Genomic DNA, 10,283 nt, shown 5'->3' with positions numbered 1-10,283 from the left:
TCTTGGACAAATCACCCCAAGGGAGAGTTCGGGTGGTCCCTTGGACAAATCACCCACTAGATAGGCAAAATAGGGTCTGTGCGCAAGGCCAAGGGCAAGGGAAGATCAGGGGTTCCTGCCGTGGAACGACCCGTGACGCAATCCTACGCTCGGGCCCATAACACCAGGTCGGCCAGGTCGGATCATGCGCCAGGCTGATCTGGCCAGGTCGTGCAGGCCGCGCACAGGCCGCGCCAGGTCGCGCTAGGCCGCGCAGGCCGCGCCAGGCCGCGCAGGCCGCGCACAGGCCGCGCCAGGTCGCGCCAGGCCGCGCAGGCCGCGCCAGGCCACGCAGGCCGCGCCAGGCCATGCAGGCCGCGCGCAGGCCGCGCCAGGCCACGCGCAGGCCGCGCCAGGCCGCGCAGGCCGCGCCAGGCCGCGCGCAGGCCGCGCCAGGTCGCGCGTAGGTCGCGCAGGCCGTGCCAAGTCACGCGTAGGCCGCGCCAGGCCGCGCAGGTCGCACCAGGTCGCACACAGGCCGCGTGCAGGCCGCCTGTAGGCCGCGTGCAGGCCGCTTGTAGGCCGCGTGCAGGTCGCGCCAGGCCAGCCAGACCGGTGCCCGGGTGGGACACCAACTTGGTAAGTTGTTGCCTGCGTGTTTGCCTATTTGTCACGAGGTGCCACGTGTCACAATTTCACTGGAGGGCCAAATCTGCCCTCATCAATTGCCCCCCACTCCCGAGCTGAGTAACTCAGCGAAGGGAGTAGATTTCTTTTGGCCCGTAAGTCGACGAGCTAGTAAGCGCTGATCCAATTCCTTAGGCTTCGGGAGCTGCCTGTATGTGGCGCGCTGCCAGTAGGGCGAGGGGTTCTCCGCCAGTTCAATGGTGTAGCCCTTAGGCTCTAGGGCAACTTATAGTTCACTTTTGCTGATTTTGCTCCTACTGAGGAAGCGACGGGATATTTAGCAATATTGTGGCCCGTAGGCTTTGGGAGTGACTCGTAGTCTACTCTTCTTTGACTTATGCCCGTGCCGGAGAGGCGACCGGGTCTTTAAGCAGTAATGTGGCCCGTAGGCTTTGGAAGTGACTCGTAGTCTACTCTTTTTTGACTTTTGCCCGTGCTGGAGAGGCGACCGGGTCTTAAGCAGTAATGTGGCCCGTAGGCTTTGGGAGTGACTCGTAGTCTACTCTTTTTTGACTTTTGCCCGTGCTGGAGAGGCGACCGGGTCTTAAGCAGTAATGTGGCCCGTAGGCTTTGCCTGTGAGGTGTTGAGCTATGATTGTGCTTCATCAGCTTCGTAATGCCGGTCACCCACTCCTAAAAGAAGCTACTAGGAGCTCGACCTTCGGGGGCAACACTACTAACTTTAGGTCGCCAGCTTTCACGAGAGCCTTGGAAGGCTCGACCGGTAAGGGCGCCTATGTAGTCTGTTGGCCGCCAACTCCCGCGGAAGCCACGAAGAGCTCATCTTTTGTAGGAGGGACCTTGCGGAGAGGACTGATGAGGCATTATCTGAATTGAAGGTAAGGTTGGTAGGGCTACTTAGTCTGTTTGCTCCCTGCATAGTCTTTGAGTTCATAAAAAATGTAAACTATAAGGCGATAGCTTCAATTTCTAAAAAGTGAGGACTTAGCTTTGGTAAGATGAGAACTTAGCTTTTGTAGGATTAGAACTTAGCTTTTTGTAGCGTGTTCCCACAGACGGTGCCAATTGATGTAACCGTTTCTGGTCACGTACCATTTTTTGTGATGTATAAATTTTTTTTGGCTAAGTACCTCGTTATTTGACCCGGTGGTGACGTGCCTTGGTGATGAGCTACATGGTGGCGGACTCCCTGGGGGAGAACTGCCTGGTGGCGTGCTCCCTGGTGGAGAGCTACTAGGTGATGAACTGCCCGGTGGCGAGCTCCCTGGTGGAGAGCTGCTTGGTGACGAACTGCTGGGTGGCGAGCTCCTTGGTGGAGAGCTACTTGGTGACGAACTGCCGGGTGGCGAACTGCCTGGTGGTGAACTGCCTGGTGGCGAACTCCCTGGTGGCGAACTGCTTGGGGGCGAACTGTCTGGGGGCGAATTGCCTGGTGACGAACTGCCTGGTTGCGAACTGCCTGGTGACGAACTGCCTGGTGGCAAACTGCCTGGTGACGAACTGCCAGGTGGCGAACTGCCTGGTGGTGCCCCCTGGTGGCGAATTGCCTGGGGGGCGAACTACCTGGTGACGAACTGCCTGGTGGCGAACTCCCTGGTGGCGAACTGCCTGGGGGCGAACTGCCTGGTGTCGAACTGCCTGGTGGCGAACTGCCTGGTGGTGCTCCCTGGTGCAGCGCAACCCGACTACCCTCTGCGTGAGGTGATTTCCTCTCCTTTGAAGGCGGCGGGAGCTGAGAGACCTGCGAGAACTAAATCAGAGGACCCGGGGGTATTTTCCCGGCGGGGACTCTCCGATGCCTAAGTTAGCATTCTGATTCCAGAGAGCTTGGAGAGAAAATGAGAGAGCTAGAGAGTAGGGGTTACCCTCCTTTTCTTCCCCCCTTGGCTTTGGGGGTCGGAGTCCTTATATAGTGGTGTCCTCGCGGGTTAGGTGGGTGAAAAGCCTTCAAACGGTAAGACATCATATCCCGTCAGAACCGGGGTACGGTGGTGAACCCCTCGAGGTTGTCAGGCTGGTGCTTGTGTCAGGCGGCCAAGTCGGCGCCTGGGCCAGGTTGTCAGGCGGCCAGGTCGCCGCCAGGGCCAGGTTGTCAGGTCGGCGCCTGTGTTAGTCGGCGGGTGGGTGTCTGGGCCAGGTTGTCCGGTCGGCGCCTATTAGTCGGCGAGTCGGTGTCTGGGCCAGGTTGTCAGGTCGGCGCCTGTGTCAGTCGGCGAGTCGGTGTCTGGGCCAGGTTGTCAGCCAGATCTTCCTGCGATACGCCAAACTACTCTTCTGTACCGAGCTACCCCACAAGTGGCGAGCTGCCCGGGGGAGTTATGCCGAGCTCCTTGGGCTATGCCGAGCTGCTTGTGGCGAGCTTTGCCGAGCTGCCTGGCTCCTTGGTGGCGAGCTCCTTGGAGAGCTGCCTAGCTCCTTGGAGAGCTCTTTGGTGAGCTACCGAGCTCCTTGGCGAGCTCCTTGGTGAGCTGCCGAGCTCGCTGGGTATGCCGTTAATGGTTCTCGATGGGCGTCTTATAGGTTGCCAGGTCGGCCAGGTCGGATCATGCGCCAGGCTGATCTGGCCAGGTCATGCAGGCCGCGCACAGGCCGCGCCAGGTCACGCCAGGCCGCGCCAGGCCACGCAGGCCGCGCGCAGGCCGCGCCAGGCCGCGCCAGAACGCGCGCAGGCCGCGCCAGGTCGCGCGCAGGTCGCGCAGGCCGCGCCAGGTTGCACGCAGGCCGCGCCAGGCCGCGTGCAGGCCGCCTGTAGGCAGCGTGCAGGCTGCCTATAGGCCGCGTGCAGGTCGCGCCAGGCCAGCCAGACCGGTGCCCGGGTGGGACACCAACTTGGTAAGTTGTTGCCTGGGTGTTTGCCTAGTTGTCACGAGGTGCCACGTGTCACAATTTCACTGGAGGGCCAAATCTGCCCTCATCAAAATCTATAGCATTTATAACTTTTGATCTAATGCTCTGCTTATTGTCGTTCTTCTTGTAGACATAAATGAGTGTGAAGATCCAAATAATAATCCATGTATAGGCCATTGCACTAATACAATCGGGTCGTACTATTGCTCCTGTCCAAAGGGCAGCCGTGGTGATGGTAGAGAAGGCGGACAAGGTTGCAAACCAGAGAGTAAAGCTTTTCCTGTGATTAAGGTCATCCTGGGTAATGTGCTTATCCCATTCAATTTTCTTCCAAGCCTTTTAAATGCATTTTCTGCATATTCAATTTCATTTGTTATGGATCTTTTTAACATAAACCGTGGGAAATTATTTTCATGAATGCAATAATATATGATATATAATTATTTGTTTCAGTATTATGCTGAAAACAATTTTCTCCCACCTATTGATGCATGTTGCACTTGAAGTCATCAATACGTAACCCTCAGAGCTCCAATGACAAAACGGACCATTAATTGGTCCAATATGGCATAATTTCATGCTGATAAGCGTGAGAACAAAATGTCCTAGAACAGATAATTTGTGCTTCATATACAAGGTAGTTGGATTTGATCAAATCATTCCCATCACTCAACCTTTGCTTATTCTAAATTAATTTGAAAAATAAAAAAGGTAGAAGATTGAACCAAGAAATGCTAAAAAAAAAGAATCCAAAACTTAAGACAAATAAAAGGAAAAGAAGAATAGCAAAGCTTACCTCCCTTTTCTAGCCTGGTTATCGAGTATTTTTATAAGTGGCCCTTCTTGTATCTTTCTTCTTTTTTGACCGTGTAACAATTTTCTTTTCTATTTCCTTCTAAGAAAGGTTACCTCCCTATATATAGCCTTGTTAATATATCTTTGAAGAATACTAAGAAAGCCTAAGGTTCGTACCATCCCACCCCCGAAAAAAACATAAAATATACAAAATAAAAAAAATGAAAGCCTAAGGTTGATTAGACCTTACACATCACTTCCTACAACTTCTTTTTGATCATGCTGAAATGTTTGTCTTAATTTTTTTTATGTATCTATTATTATTATTATTATTATTATTATTATTATTATTATTATTATTATTATTATTATTTTTATTATTATTATTATTATTATTAGGATAAAATATAAAAACCTTCCTTAAAATTTCTGACAATCATAAAATCTCCCTATAGTTTCACTTTAGTGAATACCTCCCTATATTTTTATAAAATTCAACAAATACCTCCCTTCCGAACATTGTTCATCTTCCTCACGATGCACCTACACCGGTCATCGGACGCATGCCAAACGAAAATAGAAGAAAAGGTATCAGACTTTTTAAAATCTCAAAGGAGAGCTCTGATCTCCTTCAGTCGAGTTCAATCTCCCGCTCCTTTCCTCTATATATTTTCATTCAAAGAAGACTAGCCTTCTACTCTCTCAAATTGTCTGTCTGTCTGTCTCTCGATGGAGGCTCGACTCAAGATGCGAATTTCTCGCATGTTTCGTTCTTCATTTGGATCTTGAAAGCCTCGAAACATATCAGATGTTATCGAAAAACCGATTTTCGTAGCTCAAAACAGCCGAGACTTCCATCTGCTTGAGCCTTCGTCTCCTAAGGTTCAAATTCTTCCATCTATGTGTAGACCCAGATGGTCGGAAACAATGGAGGTGGTGTGGAACGAGAGTGTCACAATCGCTCCAAAGGAGGTGTTACAGAAGTCGAAGGTATCAGAACATGGCCCATGTTTCGTGTCGAGTGATATGGGAGGAAGAACATGTCCTGCGTCACCCGTTTTGCCACTAAGTTCATTCTATAGTTTTGAGGAATTTCAACCAAATGAGAGAAAGAAAAGGTCGAAGAAGACTCGGAAGACCCACAGGAAGTACAAGAAGAAAGAGAGTTTCTACCATCTCAGCTCCTCGTCTACAAAAATTAATGGTGGTGGGTGGTTCAGCAGTGAAGACGAATTACACGACGAGACAGAGACGTTTTTCTCCTCGAGGAGCTTCTCTTCTGATTCCTCGGAGTCTCGTCACCTAAACAAGAAGAGTTCTCGCCGGAGATTAGAAGTCAAAGCTGAACGGAGAAGAGCAGTGAGAAAGAATTCTGATATGGGATGTTGTACGTTTTCCAGTATGGGGAAAGTGCAGGAAAGTTTCGCAGTAGTGAAGCACTCCAATGATCCTTACAGTGATTTCAGGACATCAATGCTGTAGATGATCATCGAAAGCAGATATTTGCAGCCGAGGATCTCGAGCAGCTTCTGTAGTGCTTTCTGTCATTGAACTCCATTCATCATCACAAAGTGATCGTCGAGATGAAATTTCTCATTTTTGCTGTTAACTTTTGAACTCCATTCATCATCACAATGGGGTGACTACTCTTTCTGTTTTTTCCTCTCAAACCTTTGATGGGTTCTTCTTCATACTTCATTTTCATTGTTTGTTTCTTTGCTTTCTGTTCCTCCTTCGATCTAATGGTGATCAGTTAAAGAAAAAAGACAAAGCAGACGAGAAGCTAACAGGAGGGAGAATAATACATGAAGACACCTAACGGAACAAATATAACAAAACAAAAGTGGAGATATCAATGGACGCTTGGCCGCATTGGGTATTACCATTTTTAGTTGGCCATGGAAAGCATAGCTGCGAAGAAGAAGGCGGGTTATGAGGGATGGGGCCAGGAGGGAGAAGATCAAGCTGAACAGCCGGATCAGTAGAATCCTGTTTCTCCTCTTCGATTTCATCTGCATCCCTTAAAGCAGAATCCCGTTCACCAGCTTCTAGTTTCTTGTCCTCTCTACTGTTAACAATCCCAACACCTAAGCCCATGCAAAACCCTAGACATTTGGCGCTAACCTTATGACTCTTGTCCGCAAAAGCGAAGGCACTGGAGGCGTCTCCCAATCTCAAATCCAACTCCATCACTCTCTCGTACAGAAGAAACACTCTGCCACCTTTCTTCATCTGTTAGTTATTTCAGTACCCATTTTACAAAAGGGTAAAATGGGTATTTTGAAAAAAAAATTATGCGTAAATGTTTTCAGTCTGAGTCAGTAACGGAATGGAGATTTTCGTCAATTTTGTTAAAAAGTTCAAGGGAGGTTTTTGCTAAAGTAAAATTATAGGGGAGGTTTTTATGATTGTCAGAAATTTTAAGGAAGAATTTTGTATTTTACCCTTATTATTATTATTATTATTATTATTTGTTGAAATTAAGAATTGGAGGGTGATGGTAGAATGCAATTTTAGGGTTTACATGGAGGGGGAGGACAGTGGTAGTATGCTTTATGGTGAAGGGAAGGAAAGATTATATAGATAATAAGAGGAGATACACTCCAAATCTATTGCGTTTGGACTTAGACGATTTTACCTTCAAATCCAATCATATCTCAACACATAACACTACAAGAAAATTGGGCTGCTAAGACAGTTTAGACTTTTGATCAGCCAATGCTCTTTAAGAGTACCACCATAGAAAAAACTAAGTTAGCAGTCTAAACTAAACTACTACCAAGAAGACATAAAGATAAAAATTGGGCAGCAGTCTTTTATAAGGGTTCAACTTTGGATATGGTATCTGAAAAACTTTTGATCAGTCAACTGGAATCATAAATGTGGTAGCCAATCTGTTATTATTTATCAAAATTCATGGATAGATTTTGATTGGTCAAAACTCTTCTCATACCATATCCTTTCTGCATCATAAACTTTCCCCTTTTATAAATAGTGTAGTTGTATTGGACTTCAACCTTCTCTTCTTTATCCAAATAAAAATAGGTGCGCTATTTTTTATTTTTTCGCCCAATGCCTTTTCTCTTCTCCATCCCTATAATTGAATTGAACCTATTGTTAGACAATGTATGCTCTTAGATCTAATTTATGTATTGTATATATATTTGTTATGAATAAAATGAATATGTATTTCATGTGTCATTAGGTTGTCTTGTTAAATTCCTCTTAGTTCATATTATTATTATATATGAGATCACATAGTTATTATAATATTGACTTAAATAATCACAACCAATTGACAGACTTGAAGAGTTTATCCTAACAAGGTTGTCATTATGGGTTTCAGTTGTTCAGGTTGTAACCTAAAGTGTGAGGCTGAATGTTTAAAAAAAACATTGAATTGGACCAAACCTAATATGTTATTAGACATTTTGACAACAGAACAACTGGGTGTTTGTATTAAATAAGGTAATTTTGTTGAACGACAAAAGAAACACCCAAAGGCCTCACTAAGAATGGAAGCAACCATCAACATGAATCAACATCTGAAAAGGGCCAATAAGAGAACACAAGCAATGCAAGAGATGCCAACCATGTTGCATCATGCCCACTTATGTGAGGTCCCCATGGGGGCCTCCCATGCTTGAAATAAATACACCATGGAGGCACCATTAAGGAAGTATACAAGCAGTATACAAGAAAGATAACCAAACAAGCAGACCCTAAAACCAAAATCAGCCCATTCATAACATAGCAGGGCCAGAGAGGCAGACACCACACAAAAACAGATAACTCAGAAGAAAAACCTAACCACTAGACCTCAACCAACCAAAATTGTAATGTCCCACAGCGCACCCAAGAAACACGGGGAGGTAGGCAGATAAGTGCACTAGCAATTTGAGTTTCTTCTGCCTCTACGTCTTCTACCCCTCCCCGTAGTGCTTCATGCCCACGGGAAGAAGAATCAGTGATCGGAAAATCATAACAACCCATCAACCACTTGGACTTTCTACTCCTGAACGGAAACTTCGAGTGATCCGAGGAAAAACCTGACCACGAGCTTTCTGTCCCCTTTACTACAACCGATTCAGAACCAAGGTCATCTTGAGGTATGTTGGCCTTCACTTCCTCAAGAAAACATAGCATTAAATCAATCCCGAACAAGAGGTTCATGTTCCACTCAATAAGACACTCCAAGTAATTTCTTAAAACAAATAGCTTTATCCACTTGATCTAAAACAGCCTTTTATATCAGGTGATCTTCTTCCACTTGTTGGTCAGATGTGGGCTCACTAACCGGGTTCCCAACAGTGTTGGGCTTGCCTCGGGTCGAAGAAGATGCCAAAACTGACGACCTATCGTTCAGGCTATCTGTTGGGTCCATCCCATTATGGGATATTGATCCATGTTACAGCCCATTCTCCTTCAGTCCACTATCTTTTTGTCTTCAAAAGAAAAAAAAAAAAAAACTAGGGTTACATCAGATTTGTGCGCGACGTGTTGAAGAGAGAGAGCAAAAGAGAGAAATCGAAATACTGTGCAGATTTCTCAGTGCGCAGAGTTCATCAGATGGCCAGAACTTTCCGATCCATCGCCCGATCGAGCTGAAATTTGGACAGTAGGTGGACTCATTTTTCTTCAATCTGAACGGTTGGATCTTTGATCGGAGCTCTGAACCGCCGGTTATTTGAGGTCGAACAAAAGCAACTCGCAACTGGTCGGGAAAAGAAAACATCTCGCAGCAGTCTTCATCAATCACTCTGATCAAGGGTCATTTGTAGTCCGATTTGGCTGAAATTTGGTATGTTTGTTCGGAACTCACAGACCTACGATCTGAATGGTGGAGATCTGATTTGGAGCAATGGAGGTCTCCATTTTGTGGCCTAAACAATAGCTGCGTTTGTGAGTTTTTCTGACTGTTCCTTTCACAACTTTTGGTATTCTCGTGTGTATGTTTGAGAATCTTTATTTGCTCTAAATTTGTGAGCATATTGTGGTGATTGAGTTGCTGTAATTGTTACCTCAAGTTATTAGTGGAGATTTTGGTTGGGTCTCCTTGGCCCCGTGGTTTTTACCCTTTACATTGGAGGGGTTTTCCACATTAAATATCATGTGTCTCTCTTTGCTTGGCTTATGATTGTTTTTGGTTGATATCTTGCTTGGAATTGTGCTAATTGAATATCTACAAGTTTTTATTTTTGAAAGAGAAATAGTTTGTGGATAAACTTGGTTTCTTCCCAACAAAGTGGTATCAGAGCTTAGTTGATTGAATGGCACAAATTATCATTTGTGGAAGAGCAAGATGAAGGATCTTTTGTTTGTTAAAAGTTTGCATTTGCCTGTATTTGCTTCTGAAAAGCCTAAATCCAAAAGTGATGAAGAATGGACATTTGAGCATGAACAAGTATGTGGATTTATTCGTCATTTTGTTGATGAAAATGTGTATAATCATATTCAACATGAGACACATGCAAAATCATTGTGGAATAAACTTGAGAATTTATATGCCTCTAAGACTGGCAATAATAAGTTGTTTTTGCTTAAGAAAATGATGCAGCTCAAATATAAGGAAGGAAACTCCATGGCTGATTATTTGAATGAATTTCAATGAGTGATTGATCAATTGTCAGGTATGGGCATAAAATTCGATAATGAGATTTTGGGTCTCTTGTTGCTTGCCACTTTACCAGATTCTTGGGAAACTTTTCGTGTTTCACTTGTTAATTCTATCTCTGATGGTAATGTGACTTTGGAACATGTTAAAAGTAGTGTTTTGAATGAAGAGATGAGAACAAGGTCTCAAGCTTCATCTACACATCCTGAGGTTCTTGTCACAGAAAATAGGGGGAGAAGCAAACATAAAATTGAAAGGGGTAAAAATAAAAATAGAAGCAAATCAAGATCAAGACACAAATCTTGAGTTCCATTATTGTGGAAAGATGGGGCATATAAAAAAATATTGTTACAAGTGGAAAAGTGAAAATAAGAGTGCTAATAATAAGCAAGGGAAAAAT

General features: G+C 45.5%; 1 pseudogene; it reads left to right on the top strand.

Moving 5' to 3' along the window:
* Positions 1 to 4,721: 4,721 nt before the first annotated feature.
* On the top strand, positions 4,722 to 6,459 carry LOC148791596 (transcription repressor OFP8-like; annotated as a pseudogene).
* Positions 6,460 to 10,283: the final 3,824 nt, after the last annotated feature.

Source organism: Nelumbo nucifera, chromosome 5 (assembly GCF_055504915.1).
Source record: "Nelumbo nucifera cultivar China Antique chromosome 5, China Antique-T2T, whole genome shotgun sequence".
Classification (NCBI taxonomy): domain Eukaryota; kingdom Viridiplantae; phylum Streptophyta; class Magnoliopsida; order Proteales; family Nelumbonaceae; genus Nelumbo; species Nelumbo nucifera.
This window is presented reverse-complemented; position numbering and strand designations above follow the sequence as displayed.